Consider the following 17,094-nt stretch of genomic DNA (forward strand, 5'->3'; position numbering starts at 1 on the left):
TCTCACATAAATCTAGCCCATCCCACAGAGTTTGTGCCAGGCAATCTTAGAGTCAGTTGTACCCATGTATGTATAATTTTGAACTTTTCAAGTAGGACCATTGTAGTCAGTAGAACACAATGATTGGCACTGATGTCAAACTTTCTGAGTCCAAATACTGCTTCCATCTCTGACTAGCTATGTAACCTTAGACAAACGTTAAGTGTAACATTTATGAAAAACATCTGTTTTCTCAGGAAAAGAGGATAATAAATACACCTACCTCACAGGGTTAATGTGTAAATTCATGTAACATGGGATAATGCATGTTAAGCATTGCACAGTACCTGCCTCTTGTTGGTAATAGCTGCTCTATTATTAATTATCCTCTTTGTATCCCACATTCTTAGCTCCCTTCTAATATATTATAGTTCTTCAGCAAATATTTACTGGATTGAGTTAGTTCTAAAACTTAGGCAATGCACCAACAACAGAGTAATTGCCCTCAACTATCACTTCTCCCACTAAAAGGGAGAATAGACAGAAGCCAATTGTCTACCCTTTTTCTACACAAAACGTCTCATCCAGCCTCCAGTTAATAAAATAATAGTTCTGAAACTCAAAAATATTAGCAAGTGTTAAAATCATGCTAGTTTGAAAGTAGTTGAGTTTTCCTAATGAAGTATGTCTCAGGACTCCAGGGTCACCAAGCTTATATTAACATAGTCTAGTTGGGACTAATGGTAATAATCAGTGAACTAGTCATTTCTGAGCTTCTTGGGCTCTTAAAAAATTTGTTAGCATTAAGCCCACACTTCATAGAGGCACAGCTATTTTATTTTTATAGGAGACTCAACAGTCAAAGTAATCTCTTTAAAAGCACAAAGTATATGATATCATTGCCCTGCTTAAAACTTCTAAAGGTTATATATTGGGAAGAGACTAAAACATAAACCACTTAATAGCACTTATAGGCCTCCAGTGCTCTGGACCCCTTCAGCATCTCTTCTAGACCTTCATGGGTTCCAGGTATGTTTGCCGTTTTCAAGCCCTCGGATGTAGCAAGCTTGTAGCCATCACATGGCTTTGCATTTACTGATCCTTCTACTTAGATCAGTTTTCCTGTAATCATTTCAGTCTCATTTCAGATGCCAGCTCTACCACCTTGGCCAGAGAGACGAGCCTCCTCTGTGTCTGTCTATCCCATTAATCAGTTTCATTTATCAATTTGTTTACTTATGTACTCTACCACCCACCCCCCTGCCCCCAACAACTAGAGCTTTTGCTTAAGAGCAAGGACTTTGTGCTCATTCACCACCAAATCTTCCAAGGCTTTCAACAGAGACTGGTATGTGGTAGACGCTCAAGAAATGAGTGTTGAATTAATGAATGAATATGTGAAGGAATGAAAAAAAATTGAAAGAACAATGTAACAAGGAAAAAAAATCTTCATTCAATTAAAATCAATCACACAACGTTACTAACATCACTTAGTAGTTCACATGCAATGCAAAATGTTTCTATACTCTCTGGTTCTATCCGTGTAATTAATTAAATTTTGCTGACTCTAAGGCCAATCTGTGAGACATTATTTAACTTCCCTGCTCTAAAATTTCAGCATTAACTTGGCAAGAGGCATCATCAGTTAACAGTCATCTGACCTTGCATAAATTGTAATTAACCTTTCAATGCCTCAGTTTTCTCATTTGTAATGTGGGAATTATACAAGATGTATAAGTTTATAAGAATAATCACATTAATAAAGCTCTTAGAATAGTGTCTTGCATCTGCCAAACAATATAGAAGTCTTGACTACTGTTACAAGTATTATTATGAGAATTAAATGTGGAGAATAATCCTTCATACAGTTGTATGTTCCATTGAATGTAAATGGAACTAACAAAATATTTTGAAATCAGATTAAAGTTGGCGCAGTAAAATATACCAAGCTAGAAGATTATGCGGGTATAAAAGCATAACAATATTTTTGTCTTTTGTTTTACTTTATTTTTTAAAGAAGGAAAGAATCTAGAAATAAAAAGACAAAAACTCTCCATTGACTGTGGTGACATGGAGATCACTGGTGTCCTTCATAAGTGAAATTTCAGAGCAGTGGACAAAGGTGTTGGAGTGAGGGAAGCCAGATCAAAGTAAACTAGGTCGGGCGGGGTGGCTCACACCTGTAATCCTAGCACTTTGGGAGGCCGAGGTGGGCGGATTGTGAGGTCAGGAGATCGAGACTATCCTGGCTAACATGGTGAAACCCTGTCTCTACTAAAAATACAAAAAATTAGCCGGGCGTGGTGGCGAGCGCCTGTAGTCCCAGCTACTCGGGAGGCTGAGGCAGGAGAATGGCGTGAACGCGGGAGGCGGAGCTTGCAGTGAGCCGAGATAGCGCCACTGCACTCCAGCCTGGGCGACAGGGTGAGACTCCAAAAAAAAAAAAAAGGAAACTAATGAGTAAATAGGACTTGAGGAGTGGGAAAAAAAATGTATACAGATAACAATTTTGAGAAGGACAGATGTGAATGACATAAAGAAGATATTCGATGACCAAGGAAGATTTCATGTTGCATATATACTTTTTACTATTTTAAATAGGAGTTAGTGGTCTAGAATATGTTTGAATTTTTATGACAATAATCTATAAGGAGTAGGTCGGCTGTGGAAGACTCAGTGCTGTGAAGTTCTTGATCAGATGAGGAAAAATGGAATAACCACTACAAGCAGTGTGAATGGCCTTTCACATTAACTCTAACAAAAGGGGAATACTAATATCAGTGAAGATGCTAATGGATAAATGGATTTGACAGTGGGCCATTTACTGGCTTCTATTTTCTTAATGAGATATAAAGCAACACATCAGCTGAGAGAGGAAAGTAAAGAAGAAAGGGGGAAATTTGAGGAGAGTGGGGAAGGCTTATTAAAACAAACAAAAAGAAGAAGAATGGTCCTTAAGTAGAATAAGAAAGAATTTACTGGTTAGTCAGAACAATATTCCCAGTCTTGGAAGCCCATTTGAGGTTGGTGTTCATTAATTTATTGGAATACAGTTGTGCCCTGTCACGTGATTTTTCTCCAGTTACCTAGGAATAGGTTTTGAAGAGACAGAAAAGAGTGAGAGAAGAGAATTAAAAGAAAATACATTCGTATTTTAAATATGTATGTGATGTTAGACTTTAATAGTTATCAAAAAATTTAAAGGAATGGAACATGAGGGTCCAGTTTATTAATTTATCAAAATCAGTAATCACATATAACAGTATCTTATTTTGGTAACATGCTTCATCTAATTTGGTTCAATAACTTGAAAAGTAATTTGGCAATGTCTGGTAAGATAAAAGTGGTCATAGATTTTTACCCAGTAATTTTAATTCTGGAAATTTACTAAAATAATTTATATTTAGAGAATCATTATATAAAGGTGTTCATTGTCCTGTCATGTGTAATAACAAAAAAAGTAAACACATTTAATTTCAACAATAAGAAAATGATTGAGTAAAGCAAATTATATCCAATTAGTAGAAAATTACGCAGTCATTAGAATTATAATTATGAGACTATGCAGCAAAATAGAATAATGCTTACTGAAGAGAGCTGATTTCAAATTTGTCTGCCTTGTGATAACTATGTAAACCTATGACTATTAAAAATCAAACAACAATAAAAATTTAAAAGCTCTGCAACAGTAAAGGGAATTTTTACTTTTGTTTTAAAATATTTTTAGTATGGTTCTTTTTTATAATTTTGCTCTTTAAGAGGAGTGTTAAAGGAAATTTTTTTGGGCCTCCTTTTTGAAGACTTTCTGATTATTATGTCTCACATTTTCAAATAAATAATTATTTTACGAGAAAAGGTCAGACTTATTTGACTGATTAGACTTCCACATTATTTGGTAGAAAAAGAAGAAATATCACTTTTAAGTGTTTTGAGAAAAAATTTCAATATTTTTTTTCCTTTCTTGCTGTATTTTTCCTGGAATAGAGATTAAGCAAACTGCCTAAAATTCTAGTCATTATTTTTCATTATTTTCATTTTTATTCATCATCCTGCCCTTCACAGGAACAGTAATGAATCTGCAGGTTGTATCTGCCAATTTCTTGCCTCTTATCCACATGATGAAGCCATGCTGATATGAACACATCCACTATTTTAAAAACTCTTCAGTTATTGAATTATAATTTGGTCTTCTGTTATAAGGATTTTATGTAAGTGTAAAATTTGGACTCAACTTCTGGAAGCCTTTTGTTTTCTTAGTCTAAACCTGAAAGATCCTTAATATTCACCCATATGAGAAATAATTATGCATAGGTAGAAGCTCCTAAATTATTTATTAAGGATACCTGGCAGTGCTCTTGCTATTTCTCAGAAGCCCTTTATTGAAGCTTCTCTCTCCTGATTTCTCTTACACCTACACACACAACCCTAAAGTAATTAGGGTTTTTTTAATGAGAATTGCGGGTATAATGTTTATAGTTTCTTTTACAGGGCCAGATACAAAGCAGGCACTCATTGCATGGTTAGTAATGTTATCACTTTTCTGTTATTATTTAGGTCTTCATTTTCCTGACTGTGAGTTCCCATAAGGAAATACAATTTCCACTACATAGAGTAATACCTGTTATCTGGAGAGATTTTAATTGAGCTCATTACTCAAAAAAAAACAAAAGCAAAAAAAAAAAAAAAAACCAACAGATCAGTTGTTTGCCTTTTGTGTTTGCCTTACATCAGTGTTCAATAAAGACTTAATTATTTAGTTATGAAGTTCTACTTTTTGAGAAAGTAGAACAAATTGATATGGTAAAAGAGATGAGAGAATTGTCCATGGAAAAAAAGGATCAACTCACTTATGTGCTCAAAGTCCACCTTAGGAGAACTGCTGTTTTGAAAAACACAAAGAAAAAGTGTAAAAATGTATTGAGTAAGTTATAGTAATTATTTTTAAGAGCTAAGCACAAAATTTCCTGTTGATTTACATATTTGGTACCAACAAAAATCATATGAAATTAGTCATATTAAGATAGAATCTTGAGCTACAAACACATAGTCTAATTTTTGAAACATGTCTTTGTTGACTGATAAAAAGTAAGATAGTGAGTGATCTCTGAGTAGCAGAAGGCAAAGAGAAAAATAGCCTTTTCTACATTATATTGTACTTCTGGGTAAAATGTTTCATAAATCTAGCTACAAAGCTATATGTTATATAGCTTTTAGGTACCTGCTGTATCAAAGATTTCCCCTGTGGAGATCAGATTGTGCCAAGGAAGGGATTTGTAAAAGTAATACATATGCCAATATCATTGGCAACCACGAGTGATAGCAAAGGAGCCTTCAATTCACACTGATGAGCATACTATCCTGTAGTATCATTTCCTTGTGAGTTTTCTGTTTTGGAAAAGGTGAGTAAAAAATGTGTTTTTAAAAAGGCTTTATAGACAGAAATAACAATACATCATTTTGAAAACATAAAATACTTTAGCTAAAGTTAATACAGCATCTTGCATTAATATTTCACCGTACATTAGACATTGCCTACCGCCAATGTTTATCATAATCGTTGCCCTCTGAAGTGGAATCATGCCCATGGCAAACATTAATCTTAAAGAAGATTAAACAGAGAAAAGAAATTTAGCATTTAAAGACAGTCTGCTTTGATTTACTCAGTGAGCTCTTCCAAAAACATGTTACCAAGAATTATTGCTTATTGAATTGGAATTACCAACCATTTTAGAGTTATTTAGTTTTTTTCTTCGACATCAATATCGATGAGGTAAAGCAAACTCAAATATTTATTGGGGACTGCAGAAACATAATCATGAAACAAGAAAACACTTGACTTTTTAAATAGACTTTATATTTTAAAACAGTTTTAATTCAGAAAATTTGCAAGTATAGTATAGAGATTTCTCATATATACTATGCCCATTTTTCTCTATTATTAACAACTTATATTAGTATGTTACTTTTGTTTCAACTAATGAACAAATATTGATATATTATCATTAACTGAAGTTCATACTTTTGTCATGATTCCTGGATTTTTACTTGATCATGTCACATTTGTGTTCCAAGACTCCATCAGGATACTGTATTACATTTAGTTGTCATGTTTCCTTAGGATCCTTAGTTGTGACAATTTCTCATACTTCGCTTATTTTTGAAGACTTCGACAATTTTGGATAATACTGGTCAGGTATTTTGTACGATGCCCCACTGCTAAAATGTGTCTTATGCTTCTCTCAAGATTGGGAGTGTGCTTTTAAGGAAGACCACAGAGGTAAAGAGCCATTTCGTCAACATGACTTATGACTGCTGATGTCAACCTTGATCACATGGCTGAGGTAGTGGTCATCAGGTTTCTTCACTGTAATGTTCCTCTTTTTTTCTCTTTCTGTATTATACTCTGGAAGGAAATCACTATGCTAAGCCAACAATAAGAAGCAGAGTTATGCTCCCCCTCCTTAGGGTAGAGTAGCTACATAAGCTATTTGGAAGTTTTCTGCACTGGAGACTTATCTATCCCGTAGCCATTTATTTATTTAATCACTTGTTTATACCAGTAAGCATCTGTGGACATTAATTTTATACCTGGGGTTATATACCACTTTATTTTGTTGCTCAAATTGTTCCATCTTAACCATTATGAACTCTTTCAGTGGTTCCTGGGCTTCTTTGACATGGCTCAATCATTGTGGGTTTTAAAAATCACTTCCTTAATTTCTCACACTACAAGAAGGTCTATTTCCATCTTTTATATTTCTTGCCCTGGTTCTAGAATTGGTCCTTTCTCCAGGAAGCTCTAGTTCCTTTACTGGGGAGTGGTATTAGCACCAAGATCTGGGTGCTACGTTTACTCATTGTTACTTTACTGGGGTGTCATTCTTTCTAGGTTGTCTTAGCTGACTGGGTGAAGAGATATGTGTATGTATACTAACGATGTGTATACACTAACAATGTGTATACACATATCTATACTTCTTTATGTGTGTTTCTATGCATATGTACATTAAGCTAAGGATGAGTTTATATTAATGTCTCCAACCCTAATCTATTACCTCATGAATCAGTCTAGCCTTCCTTATCTATAAATTTCACCTTCAACAGAACACTTTACTTCTACAAGTGTGAAAATCAAATCGTAATAACTTTGTTAACCCTTGGGAAGCCATTTGTCTAGCAGAATAATTCCTAAAGGGCATGGTGTATATTGTCAAACTTCAGTTTATAGCCAGCAGCAGTTTTTAACATTAATAGACCTCCATAATTCTGGTTGTGATAAGATGGAGTAGCTGCATTTCTCCCAGGTCTTTTCATTTACCACTAAAACCCTGAAATGAATACAATATATAAACATAGGAGGCACTGAATAGTGAAAATTGGAAGGCAGACTTACTTCTTGACTTAAGAAATGACATGGCAATTAGTTCCCTGTTTTCTTATTGCCTCTCACATAGCTCAGACAGGGCACCACAGGAGCCTCCAATCTATAACCAATAGACACAGACAAAAAAAGCTCCAAGAAAACTCTGTGCTTCTTAGCCAAAGTATGAGAAAATAGATTTCCAACAACAGAAAACCTTTCTGGCAGTATGTACACTTCTCCAGCCAAACACTAATGAAACTATAGGTCATGGTTACACCCATGACCCATGACTTTTATTTCAGAGGGACCAGGTAAAGAGTTGATTGTGCATACCACCCTAATCTTGCCCTTCACAAGCAGGCAGCACTCTGGTGTGGTTCAGTGGAAAGCTGAGCCTCCACCCCACCCATCAGGAAGGAGACTTAAGGAGATCATGCCAGACAGAGCTAATTACAAATGGACTCCCTGCACACAGCCATGGCGTCCAGTGGGGAACTAAGCCCCCACCTCTACTTGCCATCAGCAACAGGATGTTGCAAGTTGGGGGTACGAAGCACTGTACTTTCCTTCAAAACCTGGGGTCAGGGGAGACCAGTGAGGAACTAAGCCTCTACATACACCTAACACCAATAGGATAGAATTAAGGTAGTGTAAAAAAAGAGAGCTGATACTTCATTTCCCTCTGCCATGGTCCAGGGGGCCTGTTACAGTGCTGAGCCTCCATTCCCATTTGGAGGCAACAACGTGATATGAGTGGTCCCATTCTCCTTGGGAAGATGTCAGCAAGGCCAAAGACGGAGCTAAACTTCTACCTCACCTGTCTGCAGTAAGGCCGTGTGAGTCAGTGTTCCTCTGTTGCCAGTGTGGTATCAGCAGGGCCCAGTGGAACCTGTACATTCCCACCCTTGTACTTTTCATGCTACACCCTGATATAGGGGAACTTCCTGCTAAAATTAATAATAAGTTAAAATAAGATCGAGAGTCATATAACACTCATAATGTTCACAATACAATTGAAAACTAGTCATTATACCAAGAACCAGGGAATCACAAAACGAATGAAAAAAAATTATGGTCAGCACACACTAACACCGAGATAAATCAGTTGTTGAAATTATCTGACAGGGATTTTAAATAAGATATCACATAAATGTTTCAAAAACCAATTATGTATTTCTTGAAATAAATGAAAAAATAGAAAGTATAAGCAACAAAATAGATGTTATAAAATAAAAACCAAGTAAAAAAAAAATAGAGCTGACAAATACAATAACCAAAATAAAAACCTTTGTTGGGCAGGCTCAGGAGTAGAGTGGAGATGACAAAGCATAATATCAGTGACCTCAAGATCAGATCAATAGAATTTACTAAACCTGAAAAACAGAGAGGAAAGCATAGGCTTAGTGAAGAAGTGGGCAGGATCTCAGGAACCTGTGAACAAAAAATTAAAAAATAACATCCATATCATCAAACTCCCAGAATGAAAACAGAGACCCAGTGAGATGGAAAAATTATCTGAAGAAATAATGACAGAACAGTTCCCCAAACTGGCAAAAGACATAAACGTACAGATTCAAGAACCTAAGCAAAACTCAAATAGGGTAGACACAAAGATATTCATGCCAAGGCACATCATAATTGAACTTCTGAAATGTAAAGAGAAAGGAAAAAAGTCTGAAAAGCAGACAGAGAGAAACAATGCCTTACTTGCAGAGAAACACCAATTCAAGTGACAGCAGATTTCAGATCTGAAACTATGGATGTCAGAAGTATTGGCATAACATTCCTCCAGTACTGAAAGCAAAAAACTGCCATGCACGAACTTCATATCCAGTTTCTTCTTTGGCTTATATTAATGGACTATTAACTAATCTTTCTGTGTCTAGGATAGCAACTACCCTTCTCCAATAATCAAGCCCCAGTATTTCCAAAGTGACCTCTCTAAAACAAACATCTGATCATGTTATACAAGTAAACCTTTCTATCTTCTTCTAACTTGAACTTTTCTGTTAAAAATCATTCAGTGGCTTTCCATCTTCCTTAGAATTAAATTCCACATCCTTTTCATACTACACAAACCATTCTTTATCTGGCTGCTACCATGCTCTGTTTTCTTCTTTTTTTACACCCCTATAAGCACTCTTTATACCAGTTGTATATGGCATTTATTTCTATTCTGTTCCTTAACCAGTCTCTTTCTTTCTACTGTGAATTTGTCTTCTCTTTGACTCAAAAATTTACCTCTACTTCACATTACACATCCATCTCCAGTACTGCCTTCTACAGGAAAACCTGCAAATAACACTCACTTATTATTGGTCCACAGAATGAATTAACACTCTTCTCTCTTTTCCATTGCACTATGTAATAATTTGTACTATCTGGATGCCCCAATGAAGTAAATCATTGATGGTAAGATAATGATTTTAATAAAGGTTACACTGATGTCTAACTTAATCCTTGGTATACATTAGGTGCTCAGTGAGTGTTTAATGAGTGATGAATTAATGGTCAACTTGAAATCTTAATTTTTCCTTTTTCTTTTACCTAGGACTGTATCAAAGATACAAAATTTTTCAGGAGATTAGAGACTTAGGAACTTTGATTTGATTTAATAGAGGAAAATGTTATCAATGCATTAGTACTTAATTACCTCAAAAGAAAACTGTCAACCCAGGAACTAAAGTTTATCCACTTGGACTTACAAGATAACCTTTAATACCCCACTGCCACTGTATCCGATGCTGTCAGAGGCCACCTATATCTCCCCCTACACTCAGCATTCTAGTGCATACTGATAGAATTGTGCCATCACCTGCAAACATCTCTTTAGGGCAGGCCAGAAGTATGCAGGAGATAACATATCTGGTTGAAACTTTCAATCCATGACAGAGTAGATTTGGAATATAAACACTTCGGCTTTTTCACCCACTGGTGGGGATAACCCTGAGGAATGTTCTGCAGGGTTTCACAGGACTCCTCTGAGGGACTTGTAACAGTTCCCCCCAAGAGTAATCTCTTCAATGCTGTGCCTCTCTTGGCTTTCTTTCATGCCTCTATTCTCAATTCCCACTCTACTCTTGAGTTTCCTTGCTCACTTCCCAGGAATAGTTGGAATTCAAATTCTTTTCTCAGGCTCTGCTTCTGAGGGAGATCAGTCTCAGACAATCCCAAATCACTTCTAGTCTCTTAATAGCCCAATGTTCCTTTCAGGGCCAACACTGGTACAGATGCTGAAGGCTGGCTCATGGTCTGTCTCTCCTAGATCCTAATGTTTTCAAACAGATGGAAAAGAATATGACATTAAAGATAGAAAAAATGTATATGATAATGACCAAGAAGTGGAGAGAATGAGAGATCGTGTCATTTGTTTTCCATAAATGATGAATGACAGTATAGAATTTGTGAACAGATGGTCTGTAACAGGTATGAGTATAATTTGAGAAGGTTACTCCTTAGTCACCCAGAAGTCTTCTATTATTGTTTCAGAATCACAGTGTTGGAACTTATTGCACAATTTGATTCACTTTACCCTAATATCCATCTTTCTAAATCTGTCCATCTTTCTAAATCTCTAAGTAGTAGTCAACAGATTTGTTCTCTCCCACCATCTCATCACAAGAAAAGCTACACACACAAATTTTGTGTGTGATGGCAAAGCTTGAACAGACATTAAAAGTCTCTGTAAAATATCCTTCAACAAATTCCAATGTTTATGAATAATTAAGTTTAGTCAAATTAATTTTTTGAAGATCTCAGTGAAGATGGAAGAGAAATCTAGATGAAGACTGAAGAACGGAAGTGAATATTTTAAAAAGACAGAAAACTTGCCTTTTTTGCCCTCTACATCACTGACTAGTAGTCAACAGATTTATTCTTTCCCCACCACCCCATCACAAAAAAGCTACACACAGACATACACACACACACACAACACACACACAATTAATTAGCAAAGACTAACCAGGACTCTTTTGAAGACTCCTTGACTTGAAATCCCAAAATGCAACTTACACTCGCATCACGTGTTTGTCTTGTGAGAATTCATACTTGTAAACCATAAAATTTCCTGAAGTTATGATACTGTTCAAAAGATGGATGCTTGAACATTTGCTTAAAATTTTTAAAAAGTGAAACTTATATGTACAGATAATTTCCCTTTCTCTTGCTATCTCCATTTCAGTTTCCTGACTTTCTGAGAAGCTCTGGTTTCCCCAAAGAAGCGATTTCTGATAGAAATCTGAAGGTCATCTCCGAGAAAAAAGAGATCTAGTATAGTCAATGAATTAAAGACAAGAAGGTTTCCAATCAGGTAGGAACACTAATTTTCAAACATTTAATTACCTTAATAGAAGTATGCTGAGAACTGGCTATGGTATGACTATCTGAAAAAATAGGTATCTAACCTACCCTGCAAGGAACCTGTTCACAATCCCCTCAGTGGTTGTGATGTTTATCTGACAAAACCTTGGAGGGAAACTCATACAATAACAGCAGGATGCTTTTTTCTATTTTTAGTTTGTTGTTACTAAGTACGCTTAGTGAGCTCCATGCCTGTGGTTTAATCCCAGGAGTTTAGGCCTGTGGCCCAGCAGATTAACCCTTTCAGTGTTTTCTTTTAAAACAAATCATTTTCATAGGTTGTCTCCGTGATCCCCTATGAAGGTCATGAAAATTATGGGTCATGATGGCATTTAGTTCTGTAAGAGGAACAATCCTAATGAATGATGTGAGGAAGTTGTCTTGGTTCCTATGGGGCACTTCTCATCTTGGTCTTGGGACAATCAAAGTGAGCGCATATAGAGAGTTGGCAGGGAGGTGAATGGAGCATGCGAAAGGGGAGCTCTGTTTTCATTTATCTATGCACGTCAGCATCCCACTGAGAATTTTCTTTTCATTTGCAATTTAAGACCAACACTTGGGGCAAAAGGACATCCCATTTTATAGAAACAAAATAAAAAGACAGCAGTAACATCATAATCAGTGGCTCATCTTCTCATTTGCAGTTATATTAATATACACTTACTAATGTATGTATATTTAGCACTTGATCCCTAGTCAGTACTCAAAATGAAGATACATAATGAATAGTGGATGAATGAAGGAAAAAAGTTTGTCCTTGTATTGCTTTGTGTGTTGGCTTCTGTAGTCTCAGAACCCAGCACTATAACTAACACATAAAATGTGGACCATAAAACTTTGTGAATGAATGAATAAGTCCCCATGATTCTAAGGACAATTATAAGACCAACACAAAACACATATTTGCCAAGGACTATGACAGAAGTATCTGTGACATGAAAGCCTGAATCTGAGTCTGCTGATATAGCTGACCATTTTTCTAGTTCTGAGACTGCTTTTTAATAATTTACATGTTATCCTTTACATTTAGGCATAGTACCTTCATTAGATTTACTAGTCAATGATTTGGTCTTAGGGAGAAAATCCATCAGATAAATTTCTTAACTATATTACTTGCAAACTTCTTTTTTTCAAATTTATAACTGATACAGTAATTGTACATATTTATGGGGTATAGTGTGATGTTTAATGCATGTATACATTGTATAATGATCAAATCAGCGTAATTGGCATATCCATCATTTTAAGTATTTATTATTTCTTTGTGGGGATAACATTCAGAATCTTCTCTTCTAGCTATCTTGAAATATACAATGCATTGTTATTTGCTATAGTCAGCCACTGTAAAACATATTTGTTAGAGCATTTTTATAATGACACAGTTAAGGGCAATTTGAGAATCACTAGCTGCTAAAATTGTTATGTATACTTTTCCATGGGTAGTACAGCTGCAGCAGCTATTTCTCTACATTCTGCTGTTGCTATCTCCTGCATTTCCAAGAGAGAACAAAATCCATTTCATTAAAGAAGGAAATGTAAAATTTAGCATAATCCAGTTACCACAAAACCAAAACACTCACACACACTCTCCCAGGTGTGAAAGTGAACTAGTGATCTAAAATAGCACCCTGAAACTCCTTTCAAAATTAGAGGACATTTACTCATATTTGATTATTTTATTCTTTTATTAATTATGATATTCAGATATACTTACTAATAACAATTCTGTATTGTTAGATGGAGCATTAACTATGTACCATTTTTGTCTTCGTATGTACTTATCAGTGAGCTATGAGATTGCCTCCCACACCTTATTCTTTTCCTGCATTCTCTTGGGAACAGGAGAAGTAGCTATCAGTTGTTTTTAAAATTTCTACACAGCTGAAAGACTAGTATCACTTAAATAAAGATAGAAAATTGCCCCAAAGTAGGGAGCTTCATTAAGTAGCATAAAGTTCTCATGTGAGAAAGGAAGAATTTCTTTTCTCATCTGAAAGGTCTCTGAGTACAAAATATTCATAAATAAATATATCTGTGGTTTTGGATTAGATCTCCATCTCTACAATTAATGTCTAAGGGTTATCTTCGGTGACCAGGAAATTTTTATTTTAAAAACATTATTATATAGTATTTGATACATGCGAAGTAATGCATGCAGATCTGTTACATGTAAGTTATGAAATGTAATAAAAACAAACTCTTGCAAACACACCACCAAAACTGAGAACTAGAATCAACACTGCTGAATCTTTCTTTGTGCTTTTCTCTGGTTCTTTTTTTTTTTTTTTTCTGTCATAAATAGCGTATTTCTGCTCTTGGTTTTATATTAACATTCATTTAATTTTTATGTATTTTTTACTAAGTATGGTATGTTTTGTGTTTTATAAAATTGGCATCATACTTTATGTAACTTTGCTTTTTTTCACTCAACATTATTATGTTCCTAAGGTATACCTATTTTGTTTTAGCTAGTATTTATTCGTTGTTACCATTGTATAATACTATGTTGTATAAATGTAAAAAATGTGTATATTATCCTGTTGATGTTATTTGAGTGGTTTTGGATCTATTATTAACAATATTTTATGAGCATCTATTTTAATGTCTCTTGTTACACACGTGCAAGATTTATCTTAACATGTGTAACTAAGATTAGAACTGCTGGGTAATTGGGAATTTGAATATTCAGCTTTAAAAGATAATGCCAAAATGTTTTTCAAAGTTACTGAATGAAGTTGCAGTCCTATGATTCTACAGCCTCACCAGTTAGATCAGCCAATCTAGTTAGCATAAAACCTCAATTGATCTTTGTGCTGGTTTGCTAGGGCTTCCATAACAAAATACCACAGAGTCTGTGGATTCAATAACAGACTGTATTTTTACACAGGTCTGGAGGTTAGAAGTCCAGAAAGGTGTTGACAGGTTTAGTTTCTCCTGAGGCCTCTCTCCTTTACTTGGAGACTACCGCCTTCCTGCTATGTCATTGCGTGGCTTTCTCCTGTTTGCACGCATCCCTGGAGTCTTTTTCTTCTTATAAGGAATCCAGTCATATTGGATTAGAGACTCACGCTTAAGACCTTATTTAACCTAAATGACTTCTTTAAAGAGCCTATCTCCAAATGCGGTCAACTGAGGACTGAGGCTTCAACATATGAATATCTGGGGAACATAATTCAGTCTCTAATAGTTTTAGTTTGCATTTCTTTAATTACCAATAGGTTGAAAATCTTTTCATCTGTTTAATAGTCACTATGTTTCCTATTCTGGAAAATTGTGAAGAATATCTTCTTTTCATTTTCCATTTATCTTTTCATACTTATTTCTCATTGTTATCAAGTTAAATCGGTTTTTGGAGTTTGAGCTTATATCTACCATCATGCTAATGTTACCTGTTAATAAGAGTCAATTTTCTTAACAAAGAAGAATAAATGTAAAAAGGTTTTAAATGTTGTAGGTCAGCTCTGTTCCATAGAAGTCTCTGTGATAATGGGAATGTTCTCAGTGCTGTCTAACACTGTGTCCATTAGCTTTGTGTGTTTTTGAAAAAATAAATGTAAATTAAATTAAATTAAATTAAAATTTCAGTACCTGGGTCAAACTAGGCTACATTTTAAGGGTTCAGAAGCCACATGTGGCTAATGAGTGAACTGTGCAGCTTTAGATGGTTAGATAATGGACCTCTACTGTCCCAGGATTTTGTCTTTGACAGGGGCGTAGTGAGATATTCTATGTAACGGTTATTCTGGCATTAAAAAGAAAAGTTTTAACTACCATTAGACTCAGCAATCACATTACTGGTTATGTACCTAGTGGAATATAAATCATTCTATTATAAAGACACGTGCATGCAAATGTTCTTTGCAGCACCATTCACAATAGCAAAAACATGGAATCAACCTAACTGCCCATCAATGATAGACTGGACAAAGAAAATACGGTACATATACACCATGGAATACTATGTAGGCATAAAAAAGAATGAGATAATGTCTTTTGTGGGGACATGGATGAAGCTGGAGGCCATCATCCTTAGCAGACTAATTCAAAAGGAGAAAACCAAATACCATATGTTCTCACTTATAAGTGGAAGCTAAATGATGAGAATTCCTGAACACAAAGAAGGGAACAATAGACACTGGGGCCTTTTGAGGGTAGAGCGTGGAAGGAGGGTGAGGAGCAGAAAAGATAACTATTGGGTACTAGGCTTAGTACCTGGGTGGCAAAATAATCTATGAAACAAACCCCTGTGACATGAGTTTACCTATATAACAACCTGCACATGTACCACTGAACCTAAAATAAAAGTTTAAAAAGTTAACCAAAATGTAAAAAAAAAAAAAAAAAAAAAAAAAAGGATAAAGGAAAGTTAGTTATTTCTAACTTTTCAAAGTAACCTATACGACTACAATTTATATCCTAAACTACTTCTTGACATAAATGTTCACTTTATAGTGAGGTTCATTGTCCCAAAATGGCACATAGCAAAGTATCAAGAGGTATCCTTATTCCTAATATGCTGTAAAAGAATGAAGACCTTATCTGGTCTTTAGTGTAATTGGATATTGATCTGTATCAGTCTTCATATTCAAACATATTCAAAATTATCTGCTAGTCCCATGATGTTGTCTTTGTTTCGTTAAGCTAATATCAACATGTATAAATAAAGTTTTGATTTTTTTCTCCTAAAATCTCCTATCTGTCCATGTGGAAATGCATCTCTTACTTTTTCCCCCTCTTATAAGCTCTTCTTACAATTTAATCTTCTTGAGTCTTATTTCTCCTACCTCTAATTACTTAGAATTTTATTTTAAAAAGTAAGATATCACTGATAAGCCCCTTTTTAGTCTTTTTATAGATGACTTATAGATGATTGAAAGATATCCCAGACAGTGTGTTAAAATAATAAATAATACTCGGTAATCAGAAAACCCGAGTCTTAGTCTTCACCTATAAAAATGAACCATGTGAATTCAAGTAAGTCATTTTATATGTAAACTTTATTCTGATTCTAAAATTGTTATGATCGTTTATAAAATTCTGTTTCACTTATGACAAGTCACAAGCCTATAAAGGTTTTAAAATCTATTTTAAAATTATGAAGACTCAAATATTTTCCCCTGAATTTGATATTAAACTGTAATCATTCATCTTCACTTACAGCATGCTGTAGCTGCAGTTAATAGAAAGACAAAATATTATGTCTTAACATTGTGTACTTGTATGTTAAATGAACACTTTTCTTTAAAATCATGTTCTACCTAAATTCTTGATGCCTTTTTCACATTTCCAGTTCCTATGTTGTTACAATCAATCACTTGTAATAGAAAAAAAAAAAAAAGAATCAGTCTTTTTTTTCTGTTTGCTAAAAGCTCTCTTTGGAATATCAAGTT

At 34.9% G+C, this 17,094-nt stretch overlaps 1 protein-coding gene across 2 annotated transcripts in view; it reads left to right on the top strand.

Moving 5' to 3' along the window:
* The window catches only part of PKIA (cAMP-dependent protein kinase inhibitor alpha), a 90,994-nt gene that overhangs the window by 46,182 nt on the left and 27,718 nt on the right, over nucleotides 1-17,094 (top strand). Inside the window, exon 2 of one of the 2 annotated variants that reach the window (XM_025394886.1) lies at nucleotides 11,526-11,654. The exons of the other annotated variant lie outside the window; for it this stretch is intronic. The gene's annotated coding sequence lies outside the window, so the exon portion shown is untranslated. The remainder of the gene's footprint in view (nucleotides 1-11,525; nucleotides 11,655-17,094) is intronic. 2 annotated transcript variants of the gene reach the window in all.

This window comes from Theropithecus gelada, chromosome 8 (assembly GCF_003255815.1).
Source record: "Theropithecus gelada isolate Dixy chromosome 8, Tgel_1.0, whole genome shotgun sequence".
Classification (NCBI taxonomy): Eukaryota; Metazoa; Chordata; class Mammalia; order Primates; family Cercopithecidae; genus Theropithecus; species Theropithecus gelada.